This window comes from Chaetodon trifascialis, chromosome 8 (assembly GCF_039877785.1).
Source record: "Chaetodon trifascialis isolate fChaTrf1 chromosome 8, fChaTrf1.hap1, whole genome shotgun sequence".
NCBI lineage: Eukaryota > Metazoa > Chordata > Actinopteri > Chaetodontiformes > Chaetodontidae > Chaetodon > Chaetodon trifascialis.
This window is the reverse complement of record NC_092063.1, coordinates 3,716,787-3,735,166: the sequence shown is the minus strand read 5'-3', so window position 1 is coordinate 3,735,166 and position 18,380 is coordinate 3,716,787. Positions and strand designations below refer to the sequence as shown.

The 18,380-nt window shown below is 44.9% G+C and overlaps 1 protein-coding gene across 1 annotated transcript in view; it reads right to left on the bottom strand.

Moving 5' to 3' along the window:
* Positions 1–18,380, bottom strand: part of LOC139334872 (teashirt homolog 2) — a 98,534-nt gene extending 80,154 nt beyond the window's left edge. Inside the window, exon 1 of the mRNA XM_070968107.1 lies at positions 18,031–18,380. The gene's annotated coding sequence lies outside the window, so the exon portion shown is untranslated. The remainder of the gene's footprint in view (positions 1–18,030) is intronic.

The window sequence follows — 18,380 nt, the reverse complement described above, 5'->3', positions numbered from 1 at the left end:
GAGATGAACAGCAACATTTTCAGGCTCTTGGCAGTGCAATTTAAAACAGGTGGCGTGGCGTGGATTTATGGATTTAGTATCAGAGAACTTTGAATTTACACATACAGACAAATGCGCAATGTTTTTCACATAACGTTCCAGATCATGTGCTACACCGTGTGCTTCTGACTGAGGGGTCCCTTGTGGGATTTTATCAGGTAAGTGTTCCAGAAGGAAGATCTCATTCATTTTCTCTACAAAGTCTTCCATTCATTTCAACGAGAAGAGAAGCTCGCCACATCACAGATCACAGATCGCAAATAAAAGGCCTCAATTCAGCCTGTCAACATCAACTCCAACTTCGTGGGCTGAAAGAGAAAGCCACATCAGCAGTTGTGTTTTGTCAGAGGGGGGCAGCTACTTAGCTGCTACGCCGACGACTAAGTGCTCCAGCAATAACAATGGAAATATGGCCAGATCTGGTCAGACCACAGTCAAAAACAGACTTCAAAATAATGCCAAAAAATCACTCAAAACAAAAAAATTCAGTAATGTGCCACAGCCAGTGCAGGTTTGGATAAATATAGCGTCTAGAGTTGTTTTGTTGCTGGTTGTAGAAACTACCCTGAACCATTAGTGACCAATGAGAAAACTGCTAAATTATCCAGGATGCTCCTGCGACTCTGCGTCAGAAACCAGTGAGATGAACGTCGAAGGTAAATTTTGAGATTTAATATGTGAGAAAGTACTTACAGGAGCTCCTTTAGCTACTCATAAAAATGAAAATAAAAAATGGAATATAAATGTTCTGTCTGAGGTGTGAAAATGTGCACATACGTATAAATCATGATAGATCCACTCTGTTCACACCACAGGAGCGTTTCTTAACCACTACTTCACCTCAAAAGGGAAGAGATTAACCAGAGGAATGTGGCATGCACACCCGGTACATGATTTCTGGGTAATGAAGTCCACCGCTTCGGGCTAAATGCTATTGTTAGCGTGGTAGCATGCTGATGTAGCAGGTTTAGCAGGTTTGCGATCTTAGCTTCATGTGTTAGCATGCTAACATTCGCTAATTAGCACTAATTAGCAGTAGTAGTTTTGCAGGAACTTAGTCATAAACCAAGTACTGGATTAATTAAGATTTGAAGGGAAAGTTAAGGGATAATGGAAGTATGAGGGCAACTAAATGTTTCTGAAATCGTGGGATTTTTATCTTTTAGTTTGTCTTTGTTCTAAAGTCTAATGAGTCTATCGAGCCCGCACAGTAAATAAAACACTCCTGTAATTTGTCTATATGGACTCCTGAAAATGTGTATGAAAATATGCCGTCCTCTAACAGAGCAGCTTTAAAAGTGGGTCATTACTGCAACAGTACATCCGTAAACAGTAAAAGATGGTTGAGTTGAGGGTCATTGCTTCTGTCACTGAGCTGCAGCCTCTCACTTTCTCTGCCTGGCATCCAGCCCTGTAAGTCACTGCCCTCAGTCTGGAAAACGGCTTGGCATATACAACAAAGACAGACATGTCTGGGCTCCATTTAGTGCTCCATGGTACAAGGCCCACCCACTCTGAAATGCTTGTTTTCATTTTATAGCATGAACTAGGTATTGTCCATCTGACAGGACTTCCCCAAACACATTCGTCCAGGAGATGAATTAAACTGTTCATCAGGATTCTTTATTTCTATCTGGGCTGTAAACTCTCCTCCGCTCAGCTGCATGGAAACTTCCATTCCTATTTATATCTCCCAAACAGTGCTTAAATATGTATCCAACACATTGAAATAAGAGCTGCAGCTTAAACCTGACACACCTTATTTTTACACAGGCTACAAACAAGTTACATTTTGGCCAATCAAATCTCAGATATTTCACATTAATTAGTGAAGCTGATATGACCGGCCCCCAGCAGTGCTCGTCATCTTAACCAATGAGAGTCAAAGAGAGCGCCGGGGCTCCGTGAGAGAACAGATTCATTAGCGTAGGATGTTAGCCAATCTGGAGATCGGTCGGCCAAATAGTTTTTCACATCAACACACTGAATCTCAGTCGCATATGACATCAAGTATTTGGATTTGCACACTAGCAGGCTGAGGTGGACAAATCACGGTCAAGTTCAGTAAAGAAAGGATCAGAATCATCTCCGATCCTTTAAAATATACCCGGATCGGCCTGATGACGACCCTCAGCGCAGGACATCTCTGCTTTTTCCACTTTTCATACCAATAAACAAGCCTACAGCCATGCTAGCAGCTCCGTGAGGCTGTACTGAAGCACCGCGCTGCTCGAGCTAAACGCCACCGCGGCACAATGTTCACATCTTAGTTTAGCGTGTTAGCATGCTAACATTCGCTAATTAGCATCAAGCGCAAAGTACAGCCGAGGCTGATGGGAATGTGACTAAAATTTGGACCTTTTGACCCACGTGTGTGTCAGATATCACAGCAATCTATCCAAACCACAAACGTGATGCTCAGGGTCACCAGCGTCAGTAGGATTCATCCTCTGAGGACTGCGAACTTCATGGCTATGTTAGAGACAGTCTTTAGATATTTTAGCAGCGGACATTAGCATGATTCAAAAACTCACCGCAGCACGTTAAGACTACCCATCAGAAGCCAGCCTCTACGTCCCGGCCTGTGGAAAGAGAGATGTGGCTTTTAGCTGACCTCGCTGCTTGAACATGAACTGGTCCATGCTGGGGCCATGAACCACTATGCCACCCTGCTGTCCACAAGGCTGTAATTTGGTTCTGGCCCATCAGTTTTTACGATCAGTGTCGGAGCAGAGCAGGATTAAGGAAAAAGAGATCCAGGCTTTCTAACAAAGTGCTCGAGCACACCTGTATCAATGCCACTGGAAAGCCTGAAGGACTTGTTCTGACCACACACGCTGGTGTTGCATGTCTGTGTTTGGTGTGACTGGAGGTCAGTGCCAGAGGGCAGCAACAGGTCATCAAAAGCACAGATGCTCAACCAGACACTGATCTAATAATAAATATTTCTCGTGAGGTTAATTTAAAGTGATTGGGACTTTTTTGAAGGCGGCAGCAAACGCGTTAAATGGTCAGCGTTGAGGGGTGTTTGGGGGATTTAACATATTCCTCCAGCGTCTTTCCTAATTCTGGCTGACATCTTCTAGCGGAGGGATTGCATTGCGCTGGCATCCGTCTGTGTCTGCTCCTTTTAAACGCCATCCATGTGTGGCCGGAGCCGCGCTTGACAATGACGCAGAGTGATGCCCCCTCAAAAGCAGGGAGAGAGGGGATCTGTGATGAATCACGTCCCATGGAGGAAAAACGTGTTAAATAGTACTTGGACACTGCAGCATGATAATTTTCTATCACAGCAGCCTATAAGTATCTGACAAGCCCTATGCTGACTCGGCAGTCTGTTACAAAATGGCAGGCGTGCCCTTTATCTCGGTACATGTTTCACAGCAATTGGACAATCAGCCACTGCAGTGAAAATCCATAGTATTGATCGGCCTGTATCTTCTCTATAATTCTCCAGCAGGAAATCCCTGATGACAAATTATATCTGCACCAGTTTTTGATTGGTGCTTTGATGTAAGCGATCTCCAAGGGCAGACTGAGGAACTGGTTGAGGCTTTATTAACTGAGCCTAACCTGGCTCTTCCTCGTCTCACACCTGCCCGAAGCCAGACCTCCTGTCAGACGCCGGGACCGCAGGCGGCCGGTCAAAACCGCTTCGGCGGCTCGGAATTTACAGCCGCGCACGCGTGCTGCCCGCCATCGTCACGGAGAGAAACGCAGGCGGGCTGTTCGTGGGGACAGCTGGCTGTGAAGGTGACTGTCTGTCTAGACTTGAAGAGCACACATGCCGATACGAGCGTGACGCAATAAATCTTGAATCAGATACGGCGCAACTTTTTCCTGTTTGTTTCCAGATCAGGGCAAAGTCGTGGATGTATTTCATTACAATTTACAGCATGCACGCCGCTTTTTAACAAGTCCACCCCGAGCTGGTCGCTGCCTTTTATTGTGACTTTGTAAACTGTGCCGCAGTGTTAAGTTTCAACTTCCAGTCAACGTAAGCGGCCATTTCACTCGAGCCCGTAATGGCGATGCTACAGCGGAGCTAGCCATCTCCTCCGATCTGCTGCTTATGAAATTAAAGCGAAGAGGTGGAAAAGGCAGCGCAAGACAAATTAAATGTGATAGTGGTCGCTATTGATTCTAAACAAACACACATGCTCTTCCTCACTCTCGGCTTTCAGCGCTTGATGTGTATAACGAGCCTTATCATCATGCACTATGTGCTGCTGCCTTTTTTCCTCAGTTGATAACCCTGACCACAATGCACTGCTCAACACACTGGAGTGCACACATCAAGAGGCCTCCTCTAATCCTGCCGGGGTACTTAGCAGGCATCAAAATTGGCGCAGAACTTTTCCGAAATCCCCTGTCATAAATCCGATGATTTTTGAAAGGAGAAGGGGAGAGAGAAAGCCCTTTATTGGAGAGTCGGGTGTGTGTGAGGGGGGTGGATAATGTTGGACATAATCCAGCCTCTGACAGAGGAGGAGGGGGAGCCAGCATCGTTTACAGAGAGGCATATGCTCCCTCCCTTCACACAGACATGAACTACAGCAAAGCAACCTTTTACCAGCCAGTCAGAGAAGGATAATCTTTCCCCTCGCAGCACAATGCAGGAGATTACATGGAGAACATGTCAGTCTGCACTGGATTTGCTAGACACTAGATCTCTTGTCCCTATCGATTTGCAGGCTGCTCATTCATGTTTTCACACGGGTCTCACAGGCATAGAGGCCAAAAGCATATGGTTGGGGAAGCAGCCTTTCTTTTCTTCCTGCTCTCTCACCCTTTGTGTGATTGGGCGCTCCAGTTTGTGTGTCTGCGCGCTTCAGTTTGCACCAGCATTTGCACATACATGATCGCAAGGGTGTCAATGTAACACCTGCTCCCGGGAAATGGGTTTTGTAATCACAGGACAAGTTAACCTCGACACCACAGACTGCAGATGTTGTAATCCCTGGTGCTATTCTGTCGCTGCTGATTTGCTTCGGCGCGAGCACAATCATCGCCCTCATTTTAGGGGTTATAGTTTTCCCTAAAGCTCTGCATTATTAATCAATTATTACATCGCATGCCCTAACACAAATAACAGAAGCCACTATAGTTTACACAGCGCTGGACCCAGGTGGTTAGGACCTTCTCCATCACATACAGGCCTCTTTCTCCTGCGTTTTTTCATAACGCATCACAGAAATTTAACTGCTGGAAACAAAGCTCCATTGTTGTTAAGCGAGGCGGCTCAAGGAAGCATAACTCCTTGGTTTATTGAACACACATGTGCTTAAAGACCTACACCGCTTTGACAAGTTAGCAAACCGTTCTTTGACATGGTTGCCGGTAAACTGCTTGTTTCATGATGAAGCTATTAAAGCAAAGCAGCAAAAAGAAAAGGAGCGAGCTCTGCTTAGACTCAGCTGAGAGATTTCTGCCGCACTGTTTAATATAACGAAAACAACAGTGTGTTGCAGCAGGAGACTTTGTTGAAACTTCACTCCAGACAGAGAAGTTTCTTGACACAAAGTAAAGTGGCAAAGAAAGTCTTTGGTGAGCCTCTTGGTCCTGAATGACAAAAGCCATCCATATTTTATGCAACTTTGAAGAGGGCAGATTAAGGCCCACAGCAGCAGACTTTGACAGAGCAGTCCAGTGGACTCACACTGCCCATTTTAAGGAGCAGAAAACAAGAAGTCCTCACTCATGCGTTTCTTGGTGATCAATATGCTAACTCGTGGAATGCTAAAATCGAGGCTGATGCTTGACAAAGATGGATAGATTTGCACCGTCCGTGAAATGTCACTGATTCAGTGGAGGATGTCACCTCAGGATCGCTCGGCTGTGTGATAAGCCTGACACATCAGCTCGGGGTGGAAAGTGGCGTGGCGCCACTCTCTCGCTCTCTCTTCCTGTCAGAGCAGACGGATGACAACGACCACCGCCGCTGCAGGTCCGGTGGGACCCAGGTAAAAATGAACACAATTAAAAAATGGATGAGTTGCAATCTGTGGAGAAAAGTCAATGCGTGGGGTTTCGGGTGGTTAGCGACTGAGTGGTCGCAGGAAAATAAAATCATTAATTTCAAGTGAGGCTTGTCAATCTGGATTTGATAGAAACACTCTGAGCCGCAGAAGTTTTCTCGTTATTTTTAGGGCAGTTCGTTATCCGTGCGCTTGTGTTTATTTGCAGAAAGTGATCAAATTTCAGCTGCGACGCCGCCACCTTAGCGCAGCAGGTTAGGTCCACATGCACAGTGATATATTCACACTGACATGCATCACTTTCATTTTCAGCACATCAGACACTCCTTGCTGGAGATTTCCCTGATAATGGGAACAAAGCTCTGTCATTTTCCATAGATAATGTAATTGCCATAGGGAATGAAGCCATAAAGACGGCCATAAAGGTTTTTAATTTTACTGCCTTCTTCCAGAATTTGACCCTTTGTGATGCCCATATTTCCTTATGCCCAGAGGCAGGCGCTCTGAGACTCCTCTCTCTATTTGTTCAAGATCAAAGGTCTGTCCAACAACAAGAAGCACTGACAGGCTGCTTTGGCATACGCCGGGCCCGTCTATTGGACCACGGGGAAGGTGAGAGAGTGAGAGCTTTCTGCCGTACTATTTTCCTCATCACTCTGTCAGAGAGGCTCGTCTCCGGAGACTTTCGGCCAGTTTGTGTGGTCAAAACAAGAGAGTCACACGAGGGGGAAAACAGCAATCACCAGAGTGGTACTTCAGACTGACCCATAGCTTGACCTACTGTCAAACTCCCCACCTTGCTCTATTCTGATGCTCCCTTTTGGCTGATTTTGACTGATTGGTTTTGTTTTGTTTGGCCTTTTGTTGTTCCTCGGACCCCGCCGACTTCCTCCTTTTCACTTCCAGGCAGCGGGGATCATATCTCATATTGTATCCCGAAGAATTTGATTGTAATCGTGTTGCTTTCTGAAGGAAAAACACCAGAAGCTGACAGAAGACAAAGCACCATCTACCCACAGGATCCCGGGTAACTAATAGCCCAGGTCAAAATCTGTCCTTTTATTTATAATCCTCAACAGCATGAAATATGAAAGGGTAGATTGAGATGCATAACTTCACCCCCCTTTTCTGAAGCAGGAAGCCCTCAGACACCAAAAATGATGAAATGCTTTGGCTGAGAGGTAAACTATTAATAGACTCCTCCACCTGAAACTGTCACTGTGATCCCTGCTCTACAGCCCTGCATCCACACCAGGAGCACCTTTCAGGGACCTGTGAAGGGCTGCTGAGGAGGACTATCACATATGCTGAGGTGCACACAGCACCTACTGTACAGAAGGGACATCACCCAGAGACCAGGACGCTCCGTAATTGATAGAAGCGCGCATGTGTCGGTTACTCGATGACGCGAAAACAAAGTGCGGGCATGCAGATATTTCATACTGAGCTGATTATGGGTGTATAACTGCAAATCTGTTACAAAAGCCTGAAGTGTTGTTGAGTCAAATAGAGGATGATAGTAAAACAGGCAAGCCTGCATTTTTCATGGCCAACTAATTAGCCATTTCCCATAAGAAGCACAATAAGAGCTCTTGTGTGTGTCACTGCCGTCTGCTGTGCATAATGACTAAAATGCTCATTTTAAATATTTTGGGGACAACTTTCAGGATGTAAATCAGCCAGCAGTAAAGTTATGTCAGAGGAAAAGTCACTGCCGGTAGCGACCACATTCCACAAATGATCATTTATTACCCAACACTATTTTTAAGGGGGGAAATGGCAGCCTCCCTTTGTCAAGTCTAACAAGGGAATAGCTTTCAGGTGCTTATACCACTATAACTCATCTCGGTGACCTTTTGAGCAGGAATTAGGGCACTTTCATCCTTGCTCAGGTGCTTGTTGGAGTCCATTAGCATTTTTAAAAAGTGCTACGGAGTATAAAGAAAAACAGGGAATCTTTCATTAATAGACCTAGTGAACTTTAGCATGTCGGCTAAATTATGAAAAATGACCCGGTGAAGGATGATTATAGCATTGCTACAGACACCGTCTAATGACCAACAAGTTGAATTGTGTTTTCTTCTGTATACTTTTGCACAGCGTTTCACCCTGAAGCTAAAATCCATGACAACTTCCTGACTTCATATTCCTTCGTTTCAAACGCTCGGGTCCTCCTTTGTCATTATTCTCAGATTCAACATGCTCCTCCTTCAGGGAAATTACATAGCCAACCACCTAATCCCAGTCGTAGCGAGCGCCATTCCACGCTAGCACACCAAATTAAACATCTGACTGAGATTGCGAGAGAGACAGGACGTGCACGTCTTGTAACCCATTCTCTATTTTTGAAGCCTCTAAATAATTCATAGATAAAACAAAACACAACAAATACCTTGAGACGTGTGCTACCCGGTAAGTTAATCCTACAAAATGAAATAGAACTTTATCTTGCAGCTCAAATTGAAGCAATACCATGATATTAAAGTGTGAAAGAGAACACAAACACTGCAACAAATTACAAAATGCCAGGGGGACCAACAACAGTATTACAGCGGACGGCCAAATACCGTTTCATTTTAGAGTGTGGGACATGCAGCTGAATACTATCCTTATTGTCCATAAATCGAAACATGTAAGCTAGTTGGAGTCATCACCGCCGGTGTCACTTATCAAATCACGAGATAGCTGTATGATCATCGCGGATAACTGTGCACAGTCACAAATATCATGCAAGGCCAGCAGAATTACTGATTATAATAAAGGAAAAGAAATATCAACAGCTCCCAAGTTTAGCTGGAGTGGAGCGCGCGAGGCTCTCCGGGATCCTCATGTGCCGGATTGTGCTGGGACGTCGTACCTTCTGCCGTCCGCTGCTCGTTTTGTGTTACCAGCTTCCCTGTGATCAAAAGCATTAATCTAAAAAAGGGATATCTGAGTGCAAATATCATCTTTATGTGGCCATTACTTATTAATCTTTATGTTCATTCCGGGGCCACTAAGTCACGTCACCTAGATGTCCTCTGAAAGCGAGCGGCCCGACACAGCGCATTGAATTACACGTGCCCCTATTTACTGGAAAAGCAGGTCTTAGAGATAACAAGAAAGGTGATATTTACTGTAGCCTGCAGCTGTGTGATGTGCCCTGCCAAATCACAGCTCAGGTGAGCCAGAGAGCTCCCCCATGTTGGGAGGAGGGCGAGTCGGCGTCGGAGACAGGCTGCAAAGGTGCACTGGAGAGCATGAATGCTCAGTTGGCGCCGAAAAGAGCAAATTTAACCGAAAGGCGATGCTTAAGCGCACTTTGCAGATGTTTTCCTTGGGTTTCCTGTTAATCAAGTGTCTGCTCAGGCAGTTTTTGGTGTGTTTTTCAGTTTAGACAAACTGCTTATGCTCTTTTGATTCTGTCAGACAAACCACTGCGGCTGCTGTTGAGAGGTGACTTCTTCCCAGGAAAGAAGCTGCTGAAGCAGCAAAGGCAGCGAACGTGAGATTTGGTGAATCGCCACAAACTGAAATGCACATAATGCCCTGAGAACACAAACAATAACAATAATGAGGAACATATTCTTCCTTAATAAAGGCTTACGTGACAACAGTTGGACCGTTTGCACTGCAGAGAGCGGCCACGCAGACGCATGTAACCCAGTTTTTGGCCACGAAGACAAAGCTGAGCTCTGTTATTCGTTTAAAGTGAACCATCAGTACCAAGTTGTGCCTCCAGTTGTGATTAGAGCTGAAATGATTAGTCGATCAGTCAATTAGTGGAGCGACAGCAAAATAAACAGCAACTATTTTGATCGTAAATGAATTGTTTGGACGTATTTAAGCAAAAATGTCAACGATTATCTGCTTCCGGCTACACAACTGTGAGGATTTGCTGCTTTTCTTTAATTCATCTGAGAGTAATTTTAATATTTGTGGGTTAAGGACTGTTTGTTGAATAAAACAAGCACTTTGAAGACATCACTTTGGGCATTTTCCCTGTGTTCTGACATTCTGTAGACCGAGCATTAAATCCATTAATCACAGAAATACCGTGAAGATTAAGAAATAATGAAAATAATGGGCAGCTGCAGCCTCACACCAGATGTTTGGGAATCTTTGCTGCAGCTCGCGGTGACAGCGGGTGGAAAGATTTCGGCTTTGGTTTACTGTTAGATTATTTAAACTCTTTGGATGTGGTTGCTGTCAGATTTTGGTCATGAAAATTCACATTTCTCTGATTTCATGCATGAAGCGATGGAAAGTAACTAAGTACATTTAATCAAGTACACGTAAGAGCATTTGATCACAGAGGGAAATACTGTACTTTACTGTCAGCTTTAGGTACTAGTTACTTTTCATATTGCGATTTTTACCCATAAAGTATATGAAGAGCGCATAAATATGATGTTTTCCTTTGCTGCTTGTCAATTATTTTAATAATTTTAATGCATTTTTAACCATTTTGAGGTTCAGTCTGTTGGTTGGAAGAAACAAACATTGTAAAAGTGTCACATTTCTCACTGATTTCAACGTTTTTCCAGATCAAACAATTGATTAATGGAGATATCAATCAGCAGATTAATCCATAATGAAAATCATCATTAGCTGCGGTCCTGCACAAAACTGCTCCATCTGAACCACCACAACAGTAAAATCCTGCTTTTACATCAATGCATGAGTCATAATCATCATACATAACAGTCACAGGGGACGTTTTTCAGCATTGACTACTTCTACTTTTCGTACTTTAAGTATATTTTCCAAATACTACTGACACACTTTAACTTCTGCAGACCTCTCCTCATAACAGAGTATTTTTACAGTGTGGTGTAGTACTTTTACCAAAGTAAAGAATCTGAATACTTCCCCTGCCACAGTTTAAAAGACCGTTCATCAGTAAGCGCGGTGGTGAATGAAGGTTTATCCTTTTCGATGTCTGTATTTTCCTGGTTAATACACATGAGTTTTGACCTCTGCTGCATCAATGGTAATATGCTGCTTCACGGTAATATGAGACTGTGGAACATTTACAGGCAGAGAGCGCGAACACTTTATGGTTAATAAAGTGTTTTGATCATCATATATAGGACTTGGGAAACAGGTGCAGATGAAACAACTGGAACACATGGTGGAAGCCAGAAGCTCAGCACACCTGTTCCCTCCCTGCTAAACAGCCTCGCAGTGGATCGTCTCTGGAGCACAAAATAACTTCCATCTCACACGCGCAGCACACATTTCTCCAATTCTAATAGCACGGAGACGGAGAACAGACATTTGTCCCTTTTAGGGCCAATAGCAATGGTGATAAATGAAAGCAGGACTCTTTCTCTATGCTGCTGGAAGATCTTAATGCGTTTTCCTCTGGTCTGTGTAGACAGAGCACTCCACAGGGAGGGAGGGGAGGATAAGTAACTATAGGAGGTGGTAATGGTGTTGGTACCGGCTGGTGTTGTTTGCCCTAGCTGTATTGAAGCGATGGTCCCTGAGGAGCCTGGCACAGGGAGCTGGGTTTGTCAACCTTGTCTGAGGGACTTAATATGAAAACAACACTAATGAGAACCATTTCCATTGCTCTGTTTATTTTCAGAGATGCATTGAGCGGGGCATACACACGGCTCAGTGATCGCACGTTGCATCGCATTCATTATGGGGCCCTGGATGGGCTACTGATACATTACACACAAACACACTTATAATTGCATTTTTTTATTGTTCAGTGCTACTTTTAATGCCGCACTGAAGCAAAATGGGCTCCGTCTGACCAAACGCAATCATAAGGTTATGCATCTGCTCGGCGCCTTTTATCCTTTTAGAAATTCGGACTAAAAGCTAAAAATCAGGTCTGCGACTGGAGCACAAACGCTATATCTATACCTACACAGCAGATTCTATAGTATCTGAAGACGTATTCTCTTCATCAATAAATGACAAGCTTCAGCAGACAAGTACCATTTCCTCAAGCAAAATGAATCCTCCCGCGTCCATCTATTCACTCACAGACGTGCCATTTTGAAAATCTCTCTAAAGTGACATTACTCTAGAGATTGAAACCACTATTTCATTGAGCAGAAAATTGCTATTGAATTTGGAGCTGAATAATTGGAAGCCGTGTTCCAATGCAACCCGCAGAAAAGGTAGAGTTATGTTTTACTGTCACACTCAAACCAATGACATTCTGAAGCTGAGCGGCACAAATGGTACGGGTATTGTTGGACGGGACATTGCTCTCCTTTGTATATGAGCCATATCAAGCAAGGAGTTGGTGGGCAATTTGGAAAGGATGCAATTCACTTTGATTTGATAGAAGGCCGTGAATGGGAAAAAAAAGAAATCAGCATTTTAAAGAAAAGATACAAGCATTCAGCTGTGTGGCGACATTTGCTGTGTTTGTCAACACGTGGACTACATATCAATTTGGGAAATCTTGGCTATGAGGAAATTTAATCCTTCTTTAACTGTATTTGTGCAGTTTTACAGGAAAATTGTCCGTGCAATCTGTGAGCACAGAAATAAATTAAACGTTTACATGCATCTAAAGAGGAAGTGAAACGCCGCAGTGTCGCAGGCGTCTTCGCAAAATTCTCATTTCAAAAAACCGCCATCGTTTCAGAAAAGAAAAACAGCTTCAGCGGCTCTTTATCTGTTTGCTGTATTTCTTGTGTTGAGGTTGGTGGCACTGCCTCTCTCTCTATCTCCCCCCTCCCTCCCTCCCTCCCTCCCCCCTCCCTCCCTGCCCCTCCCTTCATCCAGTGATCGTTTTGTGAACCCGTTAGCCTGTCATTGGTTTAGAGACTCCAAATGACCCTGTGTTTCTGCAGAAGACTCATTCATCCCCTCCCTCCTCCTCCCCAGGCCACTGGCAATACTGATGACCACCAGAAAGACACACACACACACACACACACATACACGCACGGGCACACATGCCTCTTACATTAGCGCGTGCACGCACACACGCACGCGCACGCACACACCGCTGGCTGCTGCGGTTTGCTGGTGTAATGTGCTTTGTTGTGTGAAGGTATCAATCAGAGGGGAGCAGATTATTAGAGTGTCTGAAAGAGATCAAACAATGTTGCCGTCTGCACCCACACATGGCTGATTTACAGGCAGGCTGATAAAGTACTGCAGCTCTCTGTCAGGGGCTACATGACGGCTCGCCGCGCTCTTAGGATAAATTATTGCAGAGGCCCGCGGTAATGTCTCTCCACCTAGCAACCAGCCGCCCCAGCCGCTGCCAGGGGAGCCCTGCCTCGTCTGCCATAATGGCACTGTGTCCGGGGTCAGCAGTTACTGTATCGTAGCAGGGTGGGAGGGATACACACACACACATATATACACACACGCTTGAATGCATGCGCGTGCACGCCGGCGCGCCGCTCCTCGTTTGTCTTCTCTACACCTGCCATTGGAAGCAATGCCAAAAGACACTCAGGGATGACTACGGGAGGACTGAGTGGACACGGGGGAGGCGCTGATGCCTCGCCGCAATTTTGCAGCAGAGCAACATTTTGAAAAACTGACGCCAAGGTTTCAAACGAGACCGAGGCACAAAAGCAGAGGCTTCCTGAGCCTAATCGAAAGCTAATGTTTTCATGACGAAACGTGGCATCAGGTTGATCCTCTTTCCAAAACAGGGCGACGCACTCTGAGCTGTGCTGTGACAAAGATAGATATATGGACAGATAGGAAGAAATCAAAATGAATAAGTCACCACCCAGAAGTGGATTTCACTTAAAGATGACGCATAACTATTTCATATCCCGCCGACTTCCTGGCCTTTTATTTACTCAAGATGCCATTTTTTTTCTGTACGCTGAGCAAGGTCAGAGAAAGCAGAAATCACCCAAGAAATTGGCAGGAAAGATACGGGGCTGCAAAAAGAGAGCAGAAAAACTATACTGAGATGCTAAAAGATAGATGCTGTCGATTGAGTGTAATGAATATTTTACCGAGGCTTCCTCCATTAGAGCTTTTCAGCAGAATCTTTCTCTATAAAAAAAGAGGGAACGTAAGAAATAAAAAACAAAAACAACTAAAATCTACTCCACAGTCAGGAGTTCAGACGCTGGCTTTGGCAAGTCGTCTGCCATTTTAGCAGTGACTGGGTGATCGCCTGCTCCCTGCCCCCCTCCCCTGTGTTATCTCGCTCAAAGCAGTGCCATCCCTCCATTGTAATAATGCCGCTTCCCAGCAGCCCTTGGAATGACCTTTCTTTAATTAACTGCATCTTGATGAGCAGATCTACATAGAATGTGAAGGTTAATTAATGAAGTATCACTGCTTAGTCTTAAAACCATCACCTAGCGGATGACAGCCAGCCCACCACTCTCAATTTTACCCCCCGATCTCATTAGCAATGGTAGGCCAATGGACAGCTCTGCTCTGGCCAGTGGATCTCAAGCAAATTGTATCAAAGACAGGCCGTTTGATATCCTTCATATGGCTACATAAGACCAGATTCTGACTCCACACTTTGAATAATATATGAGAAAAATACGCACACACATTCTTGCATCACATAATGTGTTCGTGTTTTTTCTCTGAGGTATGAATGTAGTCAGCAACCCCATAAATAATTCAAATGAAGGTAAAATAATATTTCAATTAAGATCCATGTAATCTGTTTCCTGCAAACAAATACATGACGGATGGTGATGGATAATTCTTGTATTATTGCACAGTTTCATCTTGATAAGCTTTCGGTTTCCGTGTGATTTCATTTCAGGGCGCATCTCAGCGTTGCTTATCGTCGCAATTTGGAAAGAAGATCCGCATTAGTGAAGGTTTCCGACGACTAAGAGTGTCTCTGCGTGGCGGTTTAAGCTGGTAAAAGATGGCACCGTGATGATCCGGGGTCTACGGTTACAGCACATTTCCCAAAACCGGCTGTGCTCGCGCAGCTCTTCGTCTATCTATGATCTATCGCCGCAGAGGACGAGGCGAGCCATCAGCCATCGCCTCAGTATGCACAGCACTTAGAGCACAAACACGAGGTGCACATGTGACACCATCCGTCACCATGGATGCTAGTTTCTGTTGCTGTTGATTGCAAGGTTTCCCTCCTGGGTATCACAGGCCAGGCGAGCCACCTGGGCTCATTTACCTTCCCACCTGGCCTGGACATTGGAAAATTAAACTGAAAGTATCCGAGATTACTACCCTGGGCTGAGCTTCGCGGCTCCTCTCATGTTGAATGAGAGCCTCCATCAAAAGGGGATGATTTTAGAATTCATTCAGATTTTGCACAGCGATTGAATATTGTGCACTTGTGTCATTATCCTGCTATGAATCTGCCAGCTTGTGTGCATTGTATGCAGTTTCACTGACACCTGACAACTTCTCTGAGCGTGCTGCCGCGACGTGCACAGGCGTGCACACAGATCTCCACCAGGAATCACTATTGTCTCTGTGTTTCTGAGAAATGATGGCTCTCCAGGTAACCTTGCTTTAGCCCTAAAGTCAAAGCATTAATGCATGGCTTGACTTCGGGTAGCAGTGGAGGCACAAAACAACTTCCACAAGACAGCAGAGTTTGACAAGCGTGTGTTTATGCTTTTTATCCGATATCTGCAGAATAAAGACGAAGGTATGACAGATATACCACGGCCATCTGGATACCGCTGACCCACGAGCAAAGCTACCAGTCTCTATTTGTGTCTGTTAGCACTACAAAGTTATTGATTCTTATCATTTAACACTACAACCTTCTGACAGTAGACACAACCACGTATGTAAAAGCTGACGTGGCTGACTTCGTGACAAGCTAACAAAGAGTGATACCCCCCTGCTGCCTCTCATCGCTGTCTGTGTATTTATAGAATAGAAGACAACAAAATATAATACAAGTTCCTCCTCTGGTGCTCTATCTTTGCCTTATTTGTAGCCAGAATGACAATGATTTCCACGCCTCATTTATGGATCTAGTCATGAAGAAAGACGGAGTGAAATTCCATTTTGTTTCTTATAAATTGTTAAGATTTTGCCGGGGTAAACTCGACCCCTAATTGGTGTAGCTTTTTGCTACCACTGATACGCTGTCACGCCGTCACTGATGACTGTCAGGTAAACTTTCTACATGGAAGTATTTCTCCGTTGAAGCGTCTATCTGATTTCCCTTTCAGCACCTCGAATGACACCCCGCTAAAAGCTGGCACAATACGCTTCCCGCACACAACGCTGTCACCAAAGACAACTTGGGAGAAGCGAGTGTTTTGAGAGTTTGAAACAAAATAGCTGGTGCAGCATTTCCCCATTTCCGTCTGAAATCCTTGACACCAGAGGATTTACAGTGAAGTGAAGTGAGGTGGGTGCTGTATGGAACGAGCTGTGGGGGCTGAGTTAGCTGGGGCGGGCGAGGAGGGGGGGGTCCACACTACACTCATGCTGACAGGGATCCTCCCTGTAGCGCATGCTTTTTTTTCCATTAGTTCCTTACTCACTCTCTTGCCCTCCAGACCCGCAGAGTGAGGAAGATTTAAGTGGCCAGTCAAGTGAAATCCCCAAGGTTTGGCAGGTGTGAGGTCTGGCTTCATTATCTACAGACACCTCTGTCCAATTATGAGCCTTTCTCCCTCTGTGACGATGATGATGCCGCGTGTGTGTGTCCATGGTGTGTCTGTAGGTGTGTGTGTGTGTGCAGGGCATGAATAAGCCACCCTCATTGTTATCTGTCTAACTATCAAGATTCCCTCCTCCACCACGACATCGTTGACAATTTCGCACAGAAAAACGCACGCGTGGTGCGCGCACGCAGGCACATCTTTTGTTTAGATTTAGCTCTGCAGATCTGACCAAATACAAAACACCGAGCGTGCGGCTTCATTTCCTGCTCCGTTCTACTTTGGAGCACGAGGCTACACCTGAAACCTACTTGCTGTAATGTTAATGGTCACTTCCCGGCAGCCGTAATTAGGACTCGTGTTGAAGAAAAGCAAAGAGCCGGAATAAATCACACGTACGCATCCGGTGATCAAAAGTCTCACTGCTTTTGATGCATCTCCGTGCCTTCTCCATTTTGCTGACCCACTGGTTCCAAAATGTCAGCTGCTACAAACTGGAGCAGTGCTTTGGAAGCTGCTTCAAACAAGCACAGGGTCTCTTTCTCCAGCCTGATTTTGGACACCCCCTGCTGACTCTACGGCACAATACAAGGCACCTGCAGTACCTTCCCTCCAAAGCAAACTCCACTAAAAATACTTCAGTTTTGATAGAAATGCGCTTTTCATCAGGAGACAAGAGAGCTAATTTCCCTCCTCTCGGTAACGGTCACATTTTACTGCATTCCAGCTATATGTCAACATCTGCGTGATTCTCCGTATCAGCCAAAACCTGATCTTTATCAGTATCAAAAATACTTATACGACATAAAAAACGGTTACAATTTTGTCTTCATTTCCATCCCAGCATGTTTCTTAGGGTTGAATACTCTCCTCCAAAGGCTGTGGCCTGCTATTGTCTGTGAAGCCACATGTACCCTCTAGTCTCTGGTTAGCCTGCACTCATCTGCAGCCCTATCATCTGCATCAGTTGGCAGATACAAAGAGCATAGCGCTGTTTTGCGTGTGAGCATGTGCGCCTTTTGTGTGTAGCACTGCTGCACTTGCTCGTGTGTGCAAGCGTGCCCGTGTGAGTGTGTGTGTTTGTGTACACTGTCTTTTTATATGATAAAGTGGGAGTGTTGGAGGCATCTGATGGTTCCCAGACTTTGGCTCCGTTTTATCTGATGCTGAGATGGCAGCTGTTGACCAAAGGAATTCATACATGTGTGTATAATTTGTCTTATGGCTCAAAACAAACACGGGACTCGGGACATCTTTTACCCGTTCAATTTGACATGACACAAACAGAAAGTCGCTGTCTGTGTTTGGTTTCTGAGTTGCTTGATTATAATTTCAGGGCGGCCTATAAATAGAATATACCACAAGTCTGAGCACATTACACAGTATTTCATTAGAACGGTATGTATAACGAACTATCAACATACTTGAACCGATGTGGGCTGAAGCATGCAAAGCTTTGAACTCACCATTTTATTTGCCTCCTCTTAATGATAATAATCTTGGGACTGGCAACGGCGAACGAGCCTCCCCTGAATTGCAAAAGAAAAAAAAAAATGACATGAATTAATAATGAGCAAAATTACTCAAACTCTGCACACCACGACCTGCCGCAGCACGGTGAGCAACGGGCCCTAAGGTGACAAAGGTAGATAAATATTTTATTTCTAAATATGATTTTGGGGTCCTGAGCCGGCTGTCTGACAATCCTGCACAGATTATTGCAGCACATGGCAAAACCATTAAGCTAAAAGGAGACTTGGAATCCGTCTGCAGCTCTTGTCTGGACAGAAGCGAGACTCAGAGATCAGGTTTATGT